A 22,068-nucleotide genomic window follows, 5' to 3' on the forward strand; every position below is an offset into this window, starting at 1 on the left:
GTCTGCATTATTTAGGCTGATTATCGAGGTTAGCCTTTATTTGGTCATGGGGGCCTTGGTACTGTATGCTAATTCTCAAGACAGTTTCACCCGTTTTCTGATTGCTAGGTTCTGTACCAGTGCAGACATGTCAAACAGTGAATGGCTGTACCTCTATTGTATCCGTGCTCAATGAATGAAATCAGTATTAAATGAATATATGTATAGTTATACGAAAAACAAGTGGTTTGTCGACTCATCTTCATTTGCAGATTTAGAGGCAGCTTCGATATTCGGGGGAGGCGTAAAACATGGTGCTGATCTTTGGAAAGCAGGAGGCAAAACTGACACGTTCTCATACAAGGAGCTGAAACCAGGCCACCTGGGTGAAGATCAGGTATCGTAACCGCTAGACCATATGGGAGCATACAGCCATGTTGTGCATGCGTCATGTAAGCAAACTGTAATTGCTGCCTTGATGACCTGCTTGATGGAGAAAACACACAAGAGAGTTGGCACTCAGAGTGTCGAAGGGTTGATGTATACTAGGGCTCAGTTGAAATGCAGCGTCAGGACTTTTCCGACTAGTGTCACACAAAGAGAGTACATCCTTTCCTACTGGCTGTGTATGTCTCGGTAACTCGCTGTGATCGTATAGCGCTCAGAATTTGTGTTGTGGCCGCAACAACCCCGGTTCGAATCCGCATACTGGCAGAATAGGAGGAGTACTGCCTGACTGGATCGTTGATGAACGACAGAGGCCACTCCGACCTCTTCTTGGTTTTCTTCAATGACTTACTAAGGATCTTCTTCACATTCGCCCATGCAGGGGAAGCCAGTTACACCAAAGCAAACGCAGGAAAGTGCATTTCAAGCAGAGACCAGGAGGGACTTGTTTACACCGAGAGTGGTCGGAGAATGGAACAATGCGCCCAGCCCTGTTGCTGGAGCCGATTCTTGATGAGATCTTGGGCTCACTAAGAGGCCCCCGCTGGATGCTAATCTTTCTGTTGTTCTTGCAGGTCCTGCGCTGCTTTTGAGCCGACAGAGCTCGTCCTGGTCTGTCGGCACAGCCCAATTGCAAGTGATCGGCTCCACGTACAGAAGGAACGTGCGTTTGGTACAAGAGCGCACAAAGGCACCGGAAATACATTGGGAACAAATGACGGGTCGTTCAAGACCTCTGTGAAGTACAGGAGCGTGCAAAACGAGGCTGCTTCCACCCGGTCTCGAACCGGGGACCTTTCGCGTGTTAAGCGAACGTGATAGCCGCTACACTATGGAAACCTGCAGGGACCGCTGCTGGTGTCTTGCTTGCATTTCGGGCTGAGAAAGGGACGCGTCACTTTAGGCAGGGTGCGCTGGAGAGAGGAACAAAGGGCCCGATGAAACAAAATACCAAAACCCGGGATCAAACCAGGGACCTTTAGATCTTCAGTCTAACGCTCTCCCAACTGAGCTATTTTGGCGGTGCGCAGAGCCCACAGCCACCTGCTCCAGCCTTCCTGTGTTGCGGCATGAGCGCACCAAGAGTAGCGGGAGAGTGTTGCAGGAACGTCACTCTGAAGGAAAGCCACCCAGGTGCGCCCTCTGAGCTCTGTCCAGCGCATCTTCCTCGCATGGACTCCTGCCTGCGACGGGCAGGAAACAATTAACAAGAACAGAACGACACCCCATGGGTGTCTCATGACCACACCTTAGGTTGTGACACGTGCAGGTGTGAGGGGTTGCCGGGCTACTTTGGAGCAGAGCTTGGGCGGAGGGGGGGCGGGAAAGCAGACAAAGAGGTGACACCTCAAGGTCTGCACGATCACAGCTCTCCGCCGCCCCAGGCTTCCGCTCGATAAGTTACTGGACACACCCGCCCCTCCTCACACAGACCGTGGGAAAGCCCCCGAGTGGGAGGGCTCTCTCTTCCTCCCAGGAGCTCTTGGACACGATGCACAGACAGGGCGCGGGGAGCCGCCACCTGCAAACACGGCTCCAGGCAGGACTCCACTCCGCAGGAGCCACAGAGCAGAGGAGATGGGGGCAGCTTAGCTCCTGTGCAGAGACCTGAGCTGTTGTTGCTGCGGACGCTGTCTTTTCTGCACTCGGGGTAGGAGTGAATGTTGAGTTGCCCTTAGAAATGAAGCAGAGCACTTCAACGGCACGGGTGTGTGTGTGTGTGCGCCCTGGTGATTCTGGGAGACAGATCGAACCTGGGCTGTGGTTTAAATGCTATTGGTTTGTGAACAGAATACCCTTATCCCAGTGCATTGTGCCACATTAAATAAACGCACGAGAAAAAGAGATTCAGAACGCAAAGCTGTGTCAGTGTTCTGTGTAAAAAATCGGTTTGAACATCACGGGAGCTGTTTTTAATAAGCTGCTGAGTAAAGAATATTGTAGCATTTACAGGTTCTTTTCAGAACAAAGGACGAGTGGAGACGCGATTAACAAACAAGCGCTTTGTTATTAATACTCACACTTTGTTATGAACACTACCATTAAAACTACCAGTTGTACTCTCACTAATGTTAAAATGAATACACTAGTAGTAGAATTAGTTGCTGCCCGTGACGTCACATACACTCTCTGTGACAAATGCGAGACACCTAGACACATACAGTGACGTGCCGGCTGTTGCCGTGGTTACCATACTTATGATTTATAAACACTGGAAAAAATGCATTTAAACTGTTACTTGCATACATTTATCAACTTGGAATATAATTTTCTAGCTCTAGGATAGAGTTACCTAAATAATAATATGAATAATCATTGTTTAATTTCGGATTGAACATTATTAACACTAAACGCACTTTGGTAATTGATCGATACAGTCTTTATTGACTGTTTTCTAGATATTTAAACAGGGTCAAGAAAAGAATCAGTACTCACCAATCAGTGAAGTTAATCGATTATTCTATGGTCCTTCAGCTGAATAAATTGGTTGTCGATACATAAGTGATCAATAATTCTCCTCCGTTCCCTCCGCGCGTCTCCCGCGGTCTCGCTCTCTTATCCCGGCGCTCTGGCTGGTGTCTGTGACATCACAGCGCTCTTTCTGACAAAGCAGAGCTGGAGGAGACTCCTGTCCGGAGCCCGGGGGGCTTTTCTTACAGATATAAAATCTCCCCCCCAAAAAAAAACACACCGGACTGTGAAGAGAAGCGAATCATCACAGTTGGAGAAGGAGAGCGACAAACCTAGGAATAAAATTCATTAAACAGAAAAAAAAGTTTACATCGCAGATTATTGCGTTACAAAGCGTACCCGTGTGGAGCAGTAGAGGACAAGCACGAGTCCCTGAAATAAGCGCTTTTAAGAGTTTTACACAAATCTTCAGAGTAAAGAAGCCAGGAGGATCAGACTCCTGATCCTGGAGGTTAAAATGTGTATCCTGGTTTTATTTCCACCCAGCTCTCAGTTCCATCAGTGGTCTGATGATTTAAATTAACTGTATAACTGTTACCAGACTTAATCTAAATTGTAAATTTATAAGACTGGCTACTAATAATAAATATACTGATCAAAGTGTCAATACTTATGTTTATAAAATAAATACTGTAGCATTTGCAGGTTCTCAGAACAAAGGACGAGTGAAGACGCGATTAACAAACAAGCATTAACACAAAACCAAACACAGGATATACACACACATGAGGAGACTGAGGGAACAAGTACACATAGTTAGGGTGGTAATTACCTAACAACACACTATACTTTTACAAGACTACACAGGGCACTAGAACTACTAGGACATTATTTACACAGGTAGGGTCAGCCGCTGGTCATCGTGCTGACCCTCAGACTCTCCCCGGCTACCACTCCCAGCATGCCCAGCGGTACTACGAGCGCCTAGGGGCACTTTCTCCTCACCACCAGGCGAGGGCGTTACACTGCCCCCACCTGAAGCGTCTGGCGTCTGGCGTCTGGCGTCTGGCGTCTCGCCGACGTCGAACACCCCCCTCAGGCTGTACTCATACTGGGCTAACTGCTGTGGAACCCTGCGCTGCGGTGACGGCTGGCGACCCACGGACGCCCCACTATCGGCCGGCTACAGCCCCGGCTGCTCCTCTAGAGCCTCCCCACACGGCTCCTCCTCCCGGGCCCAGTAGGGGGCCAGGCGGTCTCGGTGCAGGACCACCACTCTCCCCCGTGTTCGCAACCGGACACGGTAGCAGACCTCACCCACCACCCCGAGTACCTCAGCGGGACCCTCCCACGACGGCGCCAGCTTAAGGCTGAGGCCTTTGCAGCGGCGCGGGTTGTACACCCAAACCGAGTCCCCGGGCTGGAAGGCAGGCCCCCTGCAGCGCAGGTCGTAGTGCCGCTTCTGCCGGACCCCCGCCTGTGTCAGGTGGGTCCGTGCAAAGCTGTGCACCTGCTGCATCCGCTGCCGCAGGTCCCACTCGTAGTCCGGTCCAGCCGGCGGTGCCGACCTGTCTCCGGGTGGCGGGCCGAAGACCAGGTCCACCAGGGTTCGCATTTCCCGGCCCAGCATGAGCGAGGCCGGGGTGCACCCGGTGGATTCCTGGACCGCGGTCCTGTACGCCCAGAGCGCAAGGGGGAGGTGGCGGTCCCAGTCCCGTTGGTGCCGGGACACCAGGGTGGCCAGCTGGGTGGCGAGCGTCCGATTAAACCGCTCCACCAACCCGTCGCTCTGGGGATGCAGCGGTGTGGTCTGCGTGTTAGTGATCCCCAGGCGCTGGCACACACTGGCGAAGACCTCGAAGTTACGCCCCTGGTCACTGTGTAACTCCTCCGGCACCCCCAGCCTGGCAAACATCCCCTCCAGCAGTGCATCGGCCACCGTGGGGGCACTCTGGTCCGGGAGGGCGTAGGCCTCCGGCCACTTCGTAAAATAATCCATGGCCACCAAGACGTAGCGGTTCCCAGCCTCGGTGCGCGGAAACGGGCCCAAAACGTCCACCCCCACCCGCTCCATAGGAGCCCCCACCTGGTGTTGTTGGAGGGGGGCCCGAGAGCACTCGGGGGGACCCTTCTGCGCCACGCACACCGCACACGTTCGGCAGTACCGCTGCACGTCCCGGTGGCAAAGACCCCAATAAAAATGGCCTCGGAGACGCTGCAGGGTTTTCTTACCGCCGAAGTGCCCCATGCCCGGCTGGCCGTGCACCGCTCGGAGCACCGCCCCGCGGAGCGACCGAGGCACCACCAGCTGCCACCGTACCTCACCACTGGAGGGTACCCGCCACCCCCGGTGCAGCACCCCGTCCTTTACCTCCAAGGCCTCCCACAGGGCGCAGAGGGCCTTGACGGACTTCGGGTGCGGGGCGAGCTCCTCTCGCGTAGGCCGCACCCCTGCTGCCCTCCAGCGGAGCACCGGCCCCACGTCAGGATCAGCTGCCTGACGCTGCGCCAGGTCTGGCAGGCCCACCCCCAGCGGCCCCTCCCGGGCCGTGGCCGCGGTGCCCACCCCCGCCACGGTGCGGACAGCCACCTCACGCTGCTCCCGCCGGGCGCAGTGATGGCAGTCCGCGGCCTCGCAGGGGCGCCGCGAGAGAGCGTCGGCATTGAGATGGCGAGACCCCGCACGGTGCACGACAGTGAAGTCGTACTCCTGCAGGATCTCTATCCATCGCGCCATCTGCCCCTCCGGCTCCTTTTAGTGGAGCAGCCAGGTGAGGGACACATGGTCGGTCCTCAGCCGGAACCGGGTCCCGAACAGGTACAGCCTGAAGTGGTGGACCGCCGCCATCACCGCCAGCAGCTCGCGACGGGTCACGCAGTAGTTCCGTTCAGCCCTAGTCAAAGCCCGACTAGTAGGCCACTACGCGCTCCCCATCCGGCCCCTCCTGTGCCAACACCGCGCCCACCCCCGAGTCACTCGCGTCGGTATCGAGAACATACGGCAACCGCGGGTCGGGGTAGGCCAGCACAGGGGCCCCCACCAGAGCTTCACGCAACCGGCCGAAGGCAGTCTCACAGCCCGAGTCCCAGTCGAAACGGCGGCCCTTGTCGGTGAGGGGTTGAGCCTCAGGCCAGCACGGCGGATGCAGTCCAGCATCGCCTGGAGGTTCGTCAAGGCCTGGTCGAAGCCCCGGGCATGAACCAGCAGATCGCCCAGATACAGCACACACTGGTTCCGCGGGACAGATGCCAGCACTCCTCTCCATCAGCCTCTCGAACGTCGCCGGGGCATTGCACAGGCCAAAAGGAATGACAGTAAACTACCAGAGGCCCTGGCCGATAGAAAAGGCCGTCTTCGGGCGAGCATCGGGAGCAAGCGGTACCTGCCAGTAGCCGCAGCGGAGGTCCAGGGAGCTGAACCAGGTCGACCCGGTGATGTAGTCTAGGGCGTCATCTATCCTCGGCAGGGGGTAGGAATCTTTCCGGGTGACCTCGTTCAGCTTGCGGTAGTTGACGCAGAACCTCCACGAGCCGTCTTTTTTTTTTACCAGTACAGCTGGCGCCGACCACGGGCTCGCGGAGGGCTCAATCACCCCCGCTGCGGCCATCTCCCGGATCTTTTCCTCGGCGGCGGTCCGCTTGGCATGAACCATGCGTCCCGGTGTTGATCTCGTGTTGGACCAGGGCAGTGCGGGTGCAGTCCTCATCTATCGCCGCAAAGAGATCCTCGTTCTGGGCGAGTAGTGCCTGGAGCCGCTGCCGCTGGTCCTGATCGAGGCCCTCGCAGCTCCGCTGGTAGATCCTCAACGGCGCGCCTCGCTTCCACGCAACGCTCGGCTCCCGCCGCCGCCGCCTTGTCTGGCCCCCCGGCTGACTCGGGAGCAGGATCCAGCACGCTCGCTCCCCGGCTCACAGGCCTGGTCTGCCCCAGCGACTGCCGCTGCCGCCGCCGCCACTGCCTCTTTTTCTCCCAGCTCCGGCAAGCCCGCGTCCCTCGGCCTTCGCCGGGCCTGCCCTCCACCAGGTGAAGTCGCTCCCCCTGCCACACCAACTCCTGCCGGCTCAAGTCCAAACTGGCCCCCACTCGCTGCAGTACGTCCAGCCCCAGAATGCAGTCCTCCTGGATGGGTGCAAGGTAGCAGGGGTGGCACACCGTCGCTGCACCTAGACGGAAGGCAAGCACCCGTTTCCCCCGGACTGCGGCGAGCTGTCCCGTCACGGTCCTTAGCCGCAGGCCGGAGGCCTCCCATCCTGGGGGGTTGGTGCCCTCGGTGTCGGGGAGGACGCCCGGCCGAAGTAGGGTTACCGATGAACCGGCGTCGAGTAGGGCCAGGCAGGGTTGGTCCTCGATTCGGCAGTGGAGGTACAGGCCCCGGCTACAGCCGACTCGCCCCACGGTGGCGTGAGGGGCGCCGGTCTTAACAGCGCTCTCCGGAGCGGGGGTTGAGGTGTTCGAGGGGCGGCCTTCCCCACGCTGAGTCGCCCCGTTCCCGTTTCCCGACGCCGATCGAGGAGTGCGAGGTTCGGGTGCCCGGCAGAACCGGGCTCAGAGTTCCCTCTTCCTGCAGCGGTCTCAAAGCAGCGTGTGGGGCTGTTCTGCAGGGGTCGCTGCAAGGTCTGGCTCCTCTTCCCCCTCGCTGGACTCCTCCGTCGCTGCCTCGGTCAGCCAGCAGTGTCTGCTGGCGCTTCCAGCCACCCTGAACACGGCCTCAGCCAAGGCCTGCTCCAGCGATGCACTTGGTGCCGCAGCTCCTCGGGTGAGAGGGCCTTGAGAAAGGCCTGGAGAGCCATCTCCCGCTGCGCCTCCCGGGGAAAAGTTGGGTATCCTCGGCGGGCGAGGAACGCGACATCAGCGGCAACCGGGCCCAGTCGCTCTCCTGGTCGGCGCCGCCGCAGGGCCAGCCTCTCCCGCATCAAGTCCGGCGCCTCCTCCACACCGAAACGCAGCTGGAGAGCCGCCGCCAGCGCCGTGTATTCACCTCTGTCCTCCTCCGGGACGTCCAGGAGCACCTGGCAGGCCACTCGTTCCATCTCCGCCCGGCTCCAGCCATTCGTCCAGGCCGCGAGCTGGAACTGCGCCTGATGGGTGTGGGAATCGCTGGTCAGCTCCAGCAGGGAGGGTATCTTCTCTTTGGGGCATCCACTGGGCGGGAGTAGCGGGCAGTCGCCCCAATTCTTCCGGCAGGACCACTACTGGATAGCCCTGATAAGGGCTGTGGCCACCTGTCACACCCAGGAGTTGCTCAGGCTCCCTATGTGCGCTGCCGATGGGTTCTGTCTCTTTTAGAGTCAGACAGCACTTGACAGAATCAGCTAATGTCTGCCAAGATTTGTCCATCCTGCCCGCTTCTGACACCAATGTAGCATTAAGAGGTTCTTCTCAGAACAAAGGACCAGTGGAGACGCGATTAACAAACCAAGCAATAGCTTTATTCTTTAACAACCACAAAACCAAACACAGGATATACATGCACATGAGGAGACTGACAGAACACGTACACATCTTTAGGGTGGTAATTACTTAACAACACGCTATACACTTATAAGACTACACAGGGCACTAGAACTACTAGGACATTATTTACACAGGTAGGGTCAGCCGCTGGAAAGCAGGGATAATAAGGAAATGGGTGGCACCCAAGCACATGTTAAAGAAAAAAAAACTTGGCTTCTTAAAAGTGATTATGATAGCCACAGGACAGAAGAGACAGTGCACTGTGGTCCAATAATGACTGTGTTGAAACAGCCAGAGTGTGCTGCATGCCATGGAGATGGAAAAGGTAGCTCATCCCAGTCAATCGCAAGGTTGTGTAGGACTGCACATGACCTGATGATGATGGTGCTGGCTCTTGATGGACTGGTATACAAACCAAATGACAGCCAAGCAAAGCGTTAGTTGTTTTACAATTCCGAAAGATTGTTCAAAGTGGCTTCTTGCATTTTTATGACTCCTGTTATAGTGCTTCTCTTGTAATGTTGTAGGATTGTGCACAGGTGTCAGAAGATATAGTCATAAAGAATAACCACAGGCAAAACAACATGCCAGCTTCTCTTCCCTACTTTGAAAGGAAGATATTGGAACTGATTAAAGAACTTAATTTGAAATGTAAGCTCCTACTGACACAGGAGAGAGAGTTCTGAAAAGTAAGCACAAGGCACATCATGGATAAATAAATGTATTAATTTAAAAAAAGAAATACTGAGAAGGTCAGAGGAACAATAATTGTTGTATTTATTTGCTCAGGTAGTTTTATAAGTTTAACTTTCAGTAAAGTTCTGTTAAAAATAAAACTGGTCATTAGTTGGCGTCTTTTGTAACGATTTAGCAATAGTGACATGTCGGCTTGTTCGACTGGAGTGTTAAACAAAAATAATACAGTAGCGTCCTGTCTCAAGTGTACAGCTGCAGTTCTCGTTTGTTTCGTGACTAATTGCAATTGCATTAGTCTGTGTAAAAAAAGACTTCTGCAGCTCCAGTGGTGCGATCGAACTCATGCTGAGATTGAGTTCAAGCCTCACCTGGAGCAGTGTGGCCTATATCTTCAACTATTTAAACTAACTGACCAGTTTAGGTCCTGTTAAGTATTTGCTGGAGATCAGGTCTAAATTAACATCAAAGGAACAAGTAAAGGTTTGTTCCTTGTCAGACCTGAAGAAGGCTCCAAAGCTCAAACGTTGTTTGCTTCTCTTTTCTGCATGAAATAAAATTTTACTTGTTCCTATGCAGTCCACACATGCTGACACAGCTCCCTACTTAAATTACCATCAGCAATGGACCTCCAGCAGACCTATACACAAATATATGAGAGAGGTCTACTGAAATGAGAGGAGCACGATGGAGTACCGAAGACTTGAAAAAGCACTCACTTTTCTGTGTTTTTGTTGTTACCAAGATTTGTTTTTAATGTTCTTTTTCTCTTTGTTTTGAAGTTGTTCTGTTTTTTTTTTCTTTTTTGTAGTTGTTAGACTACTACAGGGATTTACCTAGGTTCTATTAAGACTTCTTTTATCAAAACATATTTTATTAATAAAAGTGTGATTTCTTAATAATCAACTTTAATGTTATCTTTATTAGTAGCTGTATTACAGGTAATGCATGCACAGCTTTTATTATGCTATAGTGAATTTTCAGGTATCCCACGGAGGGAAGAGAACTGAAATTAAGGAAATACTTATTTAAAGGGGTATAAGTCTTAAAAGTGTTCTGTCACATCTGGGTGTTAATTGAATAGATTTGTTGTATTATTTCATATGATTTGACTCTACACTTGTGTTTCTCAGGAGACAGCAGTAATATTGGGGATTTGCAGGTACAGATAATAAATTATACTATACAAGTGTAGAGGTTTGATGGGTTTACTGAGACAATTATTAATTGTAGCAGTAATCACGAGGTTGTTCGTTGTGGCTTTTAGAAAATCAATCGTCAGAACAACTAACAACGCACACACACGGGTTCAATACACGAGATACATTTATTAACATAAATTGTGCACCAAACATATACTAGTCTGCCTGGATACGAGCGGCAGACCTTACTGTGAGGGTTATCAATATACAAGGTATATAATCTCGAAGAGATGCAAACACAAAGATACACAACAGAGAAAATATGTCAATATATATCGTTCGGTTACCAAATCGCTAATCAGTGTTATTACCCACTGTTACTCTAAACTCGGAAGTAAATACATTACTCATGAATTAAATTGATAACAACTTTTTTTGAGGTACAACTGAATTCTCGAGACGGAATGTAGAACATGGGGTTTACTTATCCACTGTGTATGGATTTGGAATCTCCCGGCACGAACACCAAACCAGCTGACAAGCTCTGTTGCAGCCTCTGTTCCAGCAGTTGTCCAATGGGCGTTGTCCCGGCGTCCTCTGGCTACCAGTCTGAATCCATCAAGAAGACAGGAATTTTAATATCGCACTGCCGTCTTGTGTACAAAATATTTGTTCAGCTCTAACGTCTGTGTGCGTTGACAAGGCATCTCAAAAGGAGGTATTAAATAAGAAAATGATCCTTTCTGTTACCATTCCTGTGGTTGGAGCGTTGTTTCACCCTTTTACGTTCTACAATATTTACAGACAAGGTTTTATCACTGGAGTTGTACAGAACAAGTGTGCATCAGTCCATGAAAATCATCAGTACTGCTGTTTTTCTATGCATAGTTTAATCAAGAGCACTTAAAAGATGCAAAAGATGGATTGTGGTCTGTGAGCACCTGCACATCTTCGAAAGTTCTCTATGTCGGGGGTGTAGCTTAGTGGTAGAGCGCTTGTCTTACATGTATGAGGTCCCAGGTTCAATCCCTAGCATCTTCAAGTGCTTTATGTTACTGTGCTCACATCGCAGTCTTCTGTCGAGTGAGAACTCTTTGCTCGTGTTCATAGAGAGCCAGGTTTACACAATTAAACTCGAAGTGCTACAGTGTTCTCTGCAGTTTTAGATGTACCTCCAAAGCATTTAGTTCTGTTAACTACCAAAGAATGTGAACTAATTTAAAGTCACATTCAGGAAATCCAGAGAACGTCTTCACACTTGTCGTGGCTGTTGCAGAAAAACCTCACCCGGGATTTCCTGAGAGATCATTCACCGAGCGAGTCCTCCCTCTGGATTCCGCACTGAGCTGAAAGCTGCGCGAATTCCTCACTGCGTGTCCTGTACTGTGTAGCACAGTGACAAGAACGCCTTGAGTTTTTTTCCGTATGTGAAGGAAAATGCAAAAGAGCATGAAGTGTTGATGGTATAAAATATCCATGGTACAACTCGAGAAAGAACTGACGGACAAAACAATGACATTTGATGATTACAAGAGAAACACAACCATCCGAACATGGGCTTGGATCCTGAACGCTTGTGTTAAAAGACAAAGCAAAGGATATAACTTGTAAATGTCTTCATGTCTTACAGTTTATGAAATAACACAATTTCTTCCTTTCTTAATAATTTCTTACTATTGATAGATGCTTTTTTGAATTTTAACAGAATCACAATTACAGACATTTGGGGTTAAACTGTTATTCACATATTCTAACGAAGAGAAACGTTAGTGTCTTCCGGTATGTGAGCCCATTTCTCAAATAAGAAAAGAATAAGTTATATAAATTGAATTATTCTATTTTGTAGGCTTGCATAGTCTTATTCATATTTCAGTTAAACCTTTTCTTCTGTAGTAATTTCACTTGATATTATATTAGTCCTGATTTACAATTTTTGGACATGGTTCATCTTAAATAATTTGTAATTAGTTTCAGTTTTGGAAAATCGCGCCCAGAAGCTACTAAAACTGGTAATGTTTGCATAATGTGTAATGCAATAGTAGCATTTTGGGTGGGAAAACAAAAGGTATTTCTTGGTATGAATCCCAACACTTCATAAGCGGTGTTCGAGGATTTCTCGCTTCAGATAAAGCTGTCAATACATCACAGATTTTTACTCAATCAATATCAGCAGTGTTATCGCTACCGAACACTAAATATAGATCCTGGCAATACTTCGTGAGATCTTCGTAAGAAAATCCAAAAAAGTACAGAAGCAATAAACGCTTTTTTTGGATCAAGAAGAGGATAATTATGAGACTCAAAATATCCCTGTCTTTTCTTTTTTCGAGGACAAATGGATTATTGAGGTGTAAAGATGGGTTCAAAACCAAAATCATCTGCTATTGCTGCTGTTTCTTTGATAGTTTCTTCAAATCCTTCAATTGATCATTGATTTAGAGGAATAATATTATACAAATTGTGGTTTTCTGTGAATTGCCAATTTTATTGTAATTACATCTTCGTTTACAGATGTCTTGCATGTATCACAAGGTATAATAGTCGCCGTGTGTCCTCAGCTAAAATGTTTTAAAAAGTACGACAAAAGTACAATATGCTTAACAACATTTATGGTTATATCTATATTAAAATGAAGGTAAATATACCAAGATATTAAAAAACAATTGTACAGTCCTAATCTCATAATGCTTGTGAAGTTTTCCAATAAATCCGAACTGTAATTTTGAAATATTATTGCTGAGAATGCGAAGAGAATACAAAGATCAAAATCAATGAGTGAAAATACAAAAGTAGTTCATTAAACTGAGTTTCTTCCCTGAAATGATTTGATTTGCTTGCAAAGTACTAAGCAGCTTTGAACGGATCACGGGAATCAAATATACAGATGGGTTCAGAGTGTGCTTTCCAACTTTTGTGTAACATTTTCCTTTGATAGGGCAGAGTTGTCTTCACAATCTGGGTTACATAAAAAGGAGTGACGTCAGTACAAAACAGCTTTCCTTCTTGGGGAACAACGGTTGTGTTCCATATTTCTAACTAATTTGGTTTCAAGATCTCAATTTAGTGTGAAACATAAAACCACCCTTTTGGTTAACAACCGAGCCACAAAGACTCATGTACATCTTAACACTCCTCGGTCTCAGTGAAAGTAATACACTCCGTAAAATTTTCAGAGATTCATTTATTTTTAAAGGAAAATCACCAACAGCGGCCGAGATCTACTGGAGTTTTTCATTCTATACTGCGATTTCTGAAGGGTACCCTGTGAAAATATGAGTTTTGACGAGAAGGGATGGACATATAAGGCTTGGGGAATTAAACTTTAAGGTGAAGACTGCGGGTTCAGCAGCAGCAGAACCTGATCAGTATCAGTTGACTCCGATATACTTTGAAAATTAACTTCGGGATTTAGAGTCAGACATGCTACCGTTGCACCATGGGGTACTTAATTAAAAAAAATAGAAAAACAGTCAGTGTTCCTGGATCTGTTATCAAGAACAACACCTGCACAAGAGCTGCGCAGGAAGAATAAAATATGGTCTGAGATGAAGAGACTCTCTTCGGAAGAGCGGCGCTCTTCACAGGAGAATTTTTTGTGAAGCTGATTTGTCTCCTTTGGGGAATTCAAAACAGCTGAGAGCTGTGACCTTGTGGCACAAAGGTAGCATGTCTGACTCCACATCAGAAGGCTGTGTGTTCAAATTATGTCGAGGTCTGCTTTTAGTTTTTCAGGTTCTGCTCGTCCTGAACACGGAATTCACACCATGTAGTTGAGTTCTATCTGTACACCACATAGATAATCTAAACAAAATAGAGCCCTACTGGACATACAGTTAGGATCTCCCACAGCGAATACCCTTGAACACAAGAGAGAAGGCACAGTTCACATCTGCGAAACATCACATCCGTCTTTAGAGACAGCTACATCAGAGAATGGAATCCTGGAAGTTTCAAATAATTTCTTTTAATACAGGTTCAAGCAAACCTGAAAGTTAGGGAGTTTCTGGACACTTTTGTTTTATTAAAAAGTGTCTGAAGCCTGAAAATGTAATTTGAAAAAAAAAAACGCTATTGGACATTAGCAGGTACTTTTTGTAACGATTTGCTATTTCATGCTGGAAAACAAAGGAAACAGACCCAATGTTTGCTTTCAGGTGCGGTTCATTACATAATAGACATCTATTACTGAGGAGCTTGAATAAAATTTACATGAGCCAGGTAGAAGTCGAACCTACAATCTTATGATCCAACATCAGATGCGTTATTTATTAAACTGCTGGTATTTCACATAACCTGAATTCCCCAATAGTGTGCTCAGCGTTGCTACTAGTAATATACCGCCCCGTCTAAAATTTCAAAGTGAGAAACGTGTGTTTTCTGATTTTTTATGAGTTTTAAAATATAATCTCTTTAAATCAGACAAAGGCTTTATGTTCCGCACTGAAATTCCAATTGATTGAGAATTCAAAGAAAGACTGTTTTCTTCCACAACACCGTATAATTATCACATCCACCAGACTCTCCAACTTCTCCAGACCTTGCTGGGTGAGCATTCGCTCCGATAAATTAGGTCACGTATCAAACGCATTGGACATGAAAAATGCCCAATAAAAGCCATTTCTCTTCGTTTCTTAGTGTCGGGGCTGCTACTGTATGTTAAAGAGGCAATTTGCTCTGAGAGCAGGTTCAACACTTTCTGAACGCAGATGTCTCAGAGCAGTGTGTCCAAGTTGCTGTAAAAGGTGACAGTCATCCTGTCACCGTAGCTTAGTTGGTTAAAGCGCTTCTCAATTAAACAAAAGAACCTATGCTCAAATCCCAGCTGTGTATTTCTTCCTATCTTGTAGTACAGAACGTACCATTTTGGGCAATCACAAAGGGCTTGACTTCGTTAAATGCATGTGTTCATTTCCTTTCTGGAAAACTTGTTTTTGATTAAATTCACACAGCTTGCGAAACATGAAATTCAGTTTTTGGTTATCAGTGCAGAAGAAATATTACCGGCTGGCAAAAAGAACGGTAAGATATTTTTTTTTTGATTCGAGAAAATACTCCACCAGTCAGTCTCTGTGGCACAATCTGTTAGCGTGTTCGGCTGTTATCCAAAAGGTTGGTGGTTCAAGTCCACCCAGGGTTGGGTTTCTTTTGCGATGTAAACATTGTTTTCGCATAGGTCGATTGGATTTCTCAGCTAAATCACAGCCATTTTAATATTTGTAGGAAATGCGATTGTTCAACACGTGTCAAAAATGTCCAATAATGCCCAACATCGCAACTCCCCAGAAAACCATATTCACCCAAGAAAAATGATCGTCGAATCGTCATTTATACTCCCGTCACATCCTCTGCTGAAATATTTTAAAAATACAATGCAGATTTGTTTGAGAACTTGACAAGCATTGTTTTGTTAGCACTGTGCAGTTGGATTTTGATATTTTGACATATTTACCTTAATTTTAAACTGTAAATACTGTACAATCTATTGTAATTGTGTTGTAATATTAAAATATGTTAGCTGAGGATGCAAAGGGGTGAAAGGGAAAGGTCAGAGGGTACAGTAACAACAAGGTTAGGATTGGTGGAGGTGGTAGGGGTGTTGATGGTTTTTCTCTGTAGAGGATGATTGAGTTTTTTATCGTTCTCTGAAGTGAGAAACTGGAAGAGTTGGGAGTTGAGAGATGAGGAGAGATGAGGTTAGTTATAAAAGGAAGTTGATGTGGAGCTGTTTGCTGTAAGAATTCCTTAATGTCTTTGATGTTGTCATCAAAGATAAACTGCAGTAAGCAAAGATAAAAAGAAAATTATCTTTGCATACTGCCCTGTCTTTCTAACAACTGAAGAAGGCATGGAATAACCTTTTACTTGTTCCTTTGCAGTCTACGCATGCCGACGCAGCTACAGTATAGTTCTGCAAGTCCATCTAAAATAACTTTGTTAATATATGCAGGTGATAAATTAACGTGTCTGAGTATCTTTTCCAGCTTTACTGAATTACATCAACTTGCCCACCGAGGATAAGCGTACCTCCGTTGCCCGAGTAACGTGACGCCTGTGAATGACGTGTAAAGAGCGCATTCTATACCTAGTGGAGACGGACAACGTTTCCAGCGCTGGGTTTCAGGGGCTTTCCCAACCTCTCCTCGACCTTTAAACGCCTTACATAGTAAATTTACATTATCCTGTAATATGAATTTCCCTAACAGAAAAAAAAAATGTAACAGAAGAAACTCTCGTAAGGTTAAATTCCCCCCCCCCCACGATTACAACCTCCGATTAAACTGCTGCCTGACCGGTGTACGCGTCGCCAGTCCGCTCCGGCTCCGCAGGAGACGGGCTGTCAAACCCGAGACGGGAATCCGGGTCCGGGCTGCCCCACGGGTGAGTGAACCGCCGTCCTCTCCGGGCTTAGTCCGGACGGAAGCTCAGTAGTACCTAGTGCCCTGTTCACTAACTGCTGTAGGGTACGAGAGGTCGGCGGTGACTAAACACTCCGCCTGCAGGGAGAGGGACGGGACGGAGACGGTTATTCTCTTCTGGCAGTTTATTTTAACTGTCACATTTCCACCGTCTCTCTCTCTCTTTCATTTTCGTCCTGCTCTCTCCCGTTTCCTCGTCACATGGCCGCCGCATGGCCAGTCAGAGAACAAGGAAACGCGTGTATCATCATCGTAAACCTGTTCAGAGACGGAAGTAGAGAGCTCTCTTTAACTTAAAAATATTTTAAACTGCATAACCGAATAAAACAATGACAACGGCCCAGGGCATAAACGCGCACCAGTTTCTGACGCGTAGGCGGACTTCAGAGGCGCCTGACTCCTTTTGTCGTTGAACCGACTTCTGTCTTCATTACTTCGGAGTTTCACTCCTACTTCGTATCAGAAATAACTTTCCACACGACTTTACAGGAAGCTGGAAACAACAGGTTCGAGAAGTGATATTTACATGTCTCTATATATAATACTTTCCGTACAAATAAAAGGTATAGATGTCTGGGGGAGGCTCAGTGGTTGTTATTCCTGCCCTGGGATCAGTTCAGAACCTGGGGTGCTGTCTGTGTGGAGTTCTGAACTGTGTTTGTGGGGGTTTCCTCCTGGTGCTCCAGTTTCCTCCCAGTCCAGAGACAGGCTGGGGGGTTAATTGACTTCTTGGTGTGTGTGTATATGTGTGTGTCCTGTGATGGACTGGTGCTCCGTCCAGGGTGTGTGTGTGTCCTGTGATGGACTGGTGCCCTGTCCAGGGTGGGTGTGTGTGTATGTGTGTGTCCTGTGATGGACTGGTGCCCTGTCCAGGGTGTGTGTGTGTATGTGTGTGTCCTGTGATGGACTGGTGTCCTGTCCAGGGTGTGTGAGTGTGTGTGTCCTGTGATGGACTGGTGCCCTGTCTAGGGTGTGTGTGTATGTCCTGTGATGGACTGGTGTCCTGTCCAGGGTGTGTGTGTGTCCTGTGATGGACTGGTGCCCTGTCCAGGGTGTGTGTATGTGTGTGTCCTGTGATGGACTGGTGTCCTGTCCAGGGTGTGTGAGTGTGTGTGTCCTGTGATGGACTGGTGTCCTGTCCAGTGTGTGTGTGTGCGTGTCCTGTGATGGACTGCTGTCCTGTCCAGGGTGAACCCTGCCTTGTGCCTGTTGCTTGCTGGGATAGACTCCAGCTCCCCCCTGTGACCCTGGACTGGATACAGCTGTTAGAAAATGGATGTCACTGTCCCCGGTCTCTTTGTGTGTGTCAGTGTCCCCGGTCTCTCTATGTGTGTCACTGTCCTTGGTCTCTCTGTGTGTGTCACTGTCCCTGGTCTCTCTGTCTGTGTCAGTGTCCTCGGTCTCTCTCTCCAGATGCGCTCCAGAGGTGGCAAGGCTGTAGACTGGAGGATGATGGGAGTGTGGCTCTGTTTGATCACTACAGCTTCAATGGACAAGACTTCCTGTCCTTTGAGGTGGACAACATGACCTGGAGAGCAAGTTCCCTGGAGGCAGAGGGCACTCAAAGGGACTGGAACCAGAACAAGATTAAAAACCAGTATACCAGATTCTTCCTGGAGACTTACTGTATGGAAACACTGAAGAGATTCCTGCAGTACAGAAAGAAACACAAAAACCACACAAAGGTGAGACAGAGAGATATCAGATACAATATGAGACAAATGCACCTAGAAGCTCTACACAAGAAGTTCCCCCATGTGCAGAGGAGTGGGTGGCACAGTGCAGTTTCTGGGGTGCTGTCTGTGTGGAGTTTGCATGTTCACCTCATGTTTGTGTGGGTTTCCTCCCACTTGCTGGTGGGTAAATTGGCTTATGGGAAATTGGCTCGTGTGTGAGTGTGTGTCTGTGTCTGTGTGAATGTGAAGCTTGTGTGATCCTGTGTGAATAGGACGTGTCTGCAGTGCTCCAGTTCTACTGTGATCTCCTTTCTTAGCCTGAGGAACAGACAAAGAGAAAATGTGTTTGATTTGTATAATTGTCTAATACTGACATGTTTTGGTTGTAAAGGTTTGCAGAAAGGAGCCACACAATATTTTGTCTGTGCAGCGATGTCGCCTCACCTTGCACAGTGTCCACACTAATTCTCAGTGTGTTAACATTGCTTCCGGTCTCCCTCTCAGTCTCTCCTCAGGTGTTTGTCTCTTCCGAGCATCTGGGAGACACACAGAGCTGTTCCCTGTCCTGTCTGGTCACTGGGGCTTCAGTCCTAGAGTCATAGAGGTCAGTTTGTCCAGGCCTGGAGAGACCGAGGGAGAGGACGTGTGGTCCAGTGGGCTCAGACCCAATGGAGACAGCTGAGGAAGAGTGTGGAGATCTGAGAGAGTAAGATCGAGGAATACAGCTGTACTGTCACTCATCACAGCTCCAACCACAGCGTCACGCTGAGCTGGGGTAAGTGTCTGGAGCAGATCAGTGTGTGTTATACTATATCACACACGGGGGTGAGAGTGGAGCAGATCAGTGTGTATTATACTGTATAACACACTGGGGTGAGTCTGGAGCAGATCAGTGTGTATTATACTGTATCACATACAGGGGTGATACAGGAGCAGATCAGTGTGTATTATACTATATCACACACGGGTGAGTCTGGAGCAGATCAGTGTGTATTATACTGTATCACACACTGGGGTGAGTCTGGAGCAGATCAGTGTGTATTATACTGTATCACACACAGGTGAGTCTGGAGCAGATCAGTGTGTATTATACTGTATCACACACTAGGGTGATAACAGAGTCACATTATTTTTGTTATGCAGCAGGTAACGTCTGAAACTTTTCTTGTCTCTATAACAGATTATGCCGCATGTCTGAACTCTAACCACCTGGATTCCAGACTGCATGTCAGGGTGATTCTGGCACTTCTGTGTGTGATGGCAGCAGGGGCTGTAGTCATCTTGCACCAGAAGAAGCTGTGCTGTGTGCCATTTTTACCACTGTCTTCACAAAGTCTTTTCACAGACCCCAGCTTGCTCTCCATGAGACACACAGACAGGGAGAGAAGCTGGGGGTCAGAGTGCAGGGTCAGCCATTGTACAGCACCCCTGGAGCAGTTGGGGTTAAGGGCCTTGCTCAGGGGCCCAAAGGAGTAGGATTCCTCTGCCGGCCGCAGATTTTTAAAAAAGATTTTAAGATTTTTAAAGTACGCAGGCTGGATAGCCAGTAGCCATATCACCCTGCAACTCGCAACTGGTCAGTACTTGGATGGGAGACCTCCTGGGAAAGCTGAGGTACTGCTGGGAGAGGTGTTAGTGTGGCCAGCAGGGGGCGCTCACCCTGCAGTCTGTGTGGGTCCTAATGCCCCAGTATAGTGATGGGGACACTAGACTGTAAACAGGCGCCGTCCTTCGGATGAGACGTAAAACCGAGGTCCTGACTCTCTGTGGTCATCAACAATCCCAGGGTGTTTCTCGAAAAGAGTAGGGGTGTTTCCCCAGTGTCCTGGTCTAATCCCCCCTGGTCTTTACCAGTCACAGCCTCCTAATTATCCCCATCTCTGAACTGGCTTCATCCCTCTGCTCTCCTTCCCACTGAGAGCTGCTGTGTGCTGAGCGGACTGGAGCATCATCCAGGTGGGGCTGGAGGGGATCCCCATTAACCTGTAAAGTGCTTTGAGTGGAGTGTCCAGAAAAGCACTATATAAATGTAAGGGATTATTATTAATTTTTATTATTAAGCTGTTTAAGATGGCAACACACTTCAGGCGCATGGAACATGAATGCTGGACACGAATATTAATAAGCTTCCAATGACAACACCACAGAGCAAGAACACGTTTGAGCTGAAAGATGTATATTTCACATTGAAACCGCAGGAAGTCTGATTACAGAGTAATTATGTGGTGAATGTTTCTACCACCCTGGGGGTGTCAAAGCATGGTGTTGTAGTCCTAGATGGTGATGCATTTTTTAAAACTCTGTTTGCTTTTGGACATCCACTTTGTAGGAAGAGATTTAGTTCGAGTTTGCTTTTTATTTTATTTTATAGAAATTGGCCTGTCTCATTATTGTCCAGTGCTTCAGGTTAAGGAGCTAGAATTGTGTTAAGGAGCCTCTGAGACTCCTTATTTGATATATATGGAGTACCTGGGGGACAGCTCTGTGGCTCAGTGGTTTTGCTTGGCTGCCTCGTACTGCAGAGGCCCCGGGTTCAATTCCAGACCCAGAGTGCTGTCGGGGTGGAGTCTGCATATTCTTCCGTGTGTGTGTGTCCCTTATTGGACTAGCAGGGTACACCACTATCCATCCTGGATGCATGCACATGATCTCACAAAAGACTTGAACGCGGGTGCCTTGTGCTTCCATTGGATGACAGAGGAGCTACGACCACGATGATTACACAGTACCTAGTTTGGATGATGTCTTACGCTCATGAAAGTCGACTGCAGTTCCAGATATTGAGCAGGTATATTCAAGATTTATACAACCCTGACAGCCTCGATCCTTTCTTGACAGCCTTGTTAGGAGCAAAGGCAATTACTGCTATGTTTAATTACTCTGGTGACCGACACCAAGCTGCATGGTCACTATAATCCACTATTTATTCCATACATGCCAGCGTGATTAAGTAGCACTATAACCCTGAGTATGCACAGATATATACAGTATGTCTCCTTCAAGAAGTTCCTTGAAGTATGTTCCTTTTAAATCATTAATACTACACTTTCTTATATTGATTAAATGAAATGGTCTGAGACACATGTTTGAAAAGTTTAAAATAGGCATGAGGGCATTATCTACAATACAGTATTTCTAAATGTAAGAATGTGAGAGTTGTGTGGACCTTATCTTTTTTTTACCTTGTTTAGTCTTTTTTTTGGTCAAGTGCAATTGTATTACAGTATGTAGCCCCTGACGGTGTTATTGGTGTTATATGTTATATGTACTCTTGTTTGTACGGTATAAATTTTTGCTGTTGCAATAAAAAAAAACGAAAGTCGTGCATAGCAACGGTCACTAAGGAAGTGCGGCTTAATCCCGGAATTCCAGTGTCCGTGCAGTAGAGGGAGACACTCCCTCCGCTCTCACAGTGGATCAGCTGTCACCCTGCTCACAAGGGGGTGGAGGGGATCCCCATTAACCTGTAAAGAGCTTTGAGTGGAGAGTCCACAAAAGCGCTATATAAGTGTAAGCAATTATTATTATTTATAACAAATCAAATTACTTAAGAACATATGAAACGTTAATGATACCAATAGACATTTCAGCTTATTAGAGCTCAGTGTTTGTTCTGTACACATGTACTTATAATACATGGAATAATTTACAAAGATCCCACTACGCCCCCCTGTGTAGAATAGATGTTCATAATCTGTTTAGTCTATTGTTAGTCTCTAAACTGTCAAAATTGAAAATCTGACGTTTAATCATATTCCACTTACTGTAAGTCCACCTGTTCTGATCTGTGGTTTCAATGTCATCAACCATCAACTAACCAACCATTTTTATTCTCCTTAAAACTTTTG

At 47.7% G+C, this 22,068-nt stretch overlaps 1 long non-coding RNA gene and 1 other non-coding gene across 3 annotated transcripts; both read left to right on the forward strand.

Moving 5' to 3' along the window:
• The first annotated feature begins 11,097 nt into the window (after positions 1–11,097).
• On the forward strand, positions 11,098–11,169 carry trnav-uac (transfer RNA valine (anticodon UAC)). The gene has a single exon. It is a non-coding gene; the product is annotated as a tRNA-Val (tRNA).
• A 4,871-nt stretch (positions 11,170–16,040) lies between these two features.
• LOC148671256 (uncharacterized) lies at positions 16,041–21,549 on the forward strand. Of its 2 annotated transcripts, none has more exons than XR_015936659.1 (4): positions 16,041–16,506; positions 17,958–18,229; positions 18,725–18,995; positions 19,401–21,549. It is a non-coding gene; the product is annotated as an uncharacterized LOC148671256 (long non-coding RNA). The 2 variants fall into 2 exon arrangements; XR_015936660.1 differs by having other exon boundaries at positions 18,028–18,229.
• The last annotated feature ends 519 nt before the right edge of the window (positions 21,550–22,068 follow it).

The sequence above is a fragment of the Lepisosteus platostomus genome, chromosome 5 (genome assembly GCF_059453375.1).
Source record: "Lepisosteus platostomus isolate fLepPlt1 chromosome 5, fLepPlt1.hap1, whole genome shotgun sequence".
NCBI lineage: Eukaryota > Metazoa > Chordata > Actinopteri > Semionotiformes > Lepisosteidae > Lepisosteus > Lepisosteus platostomus.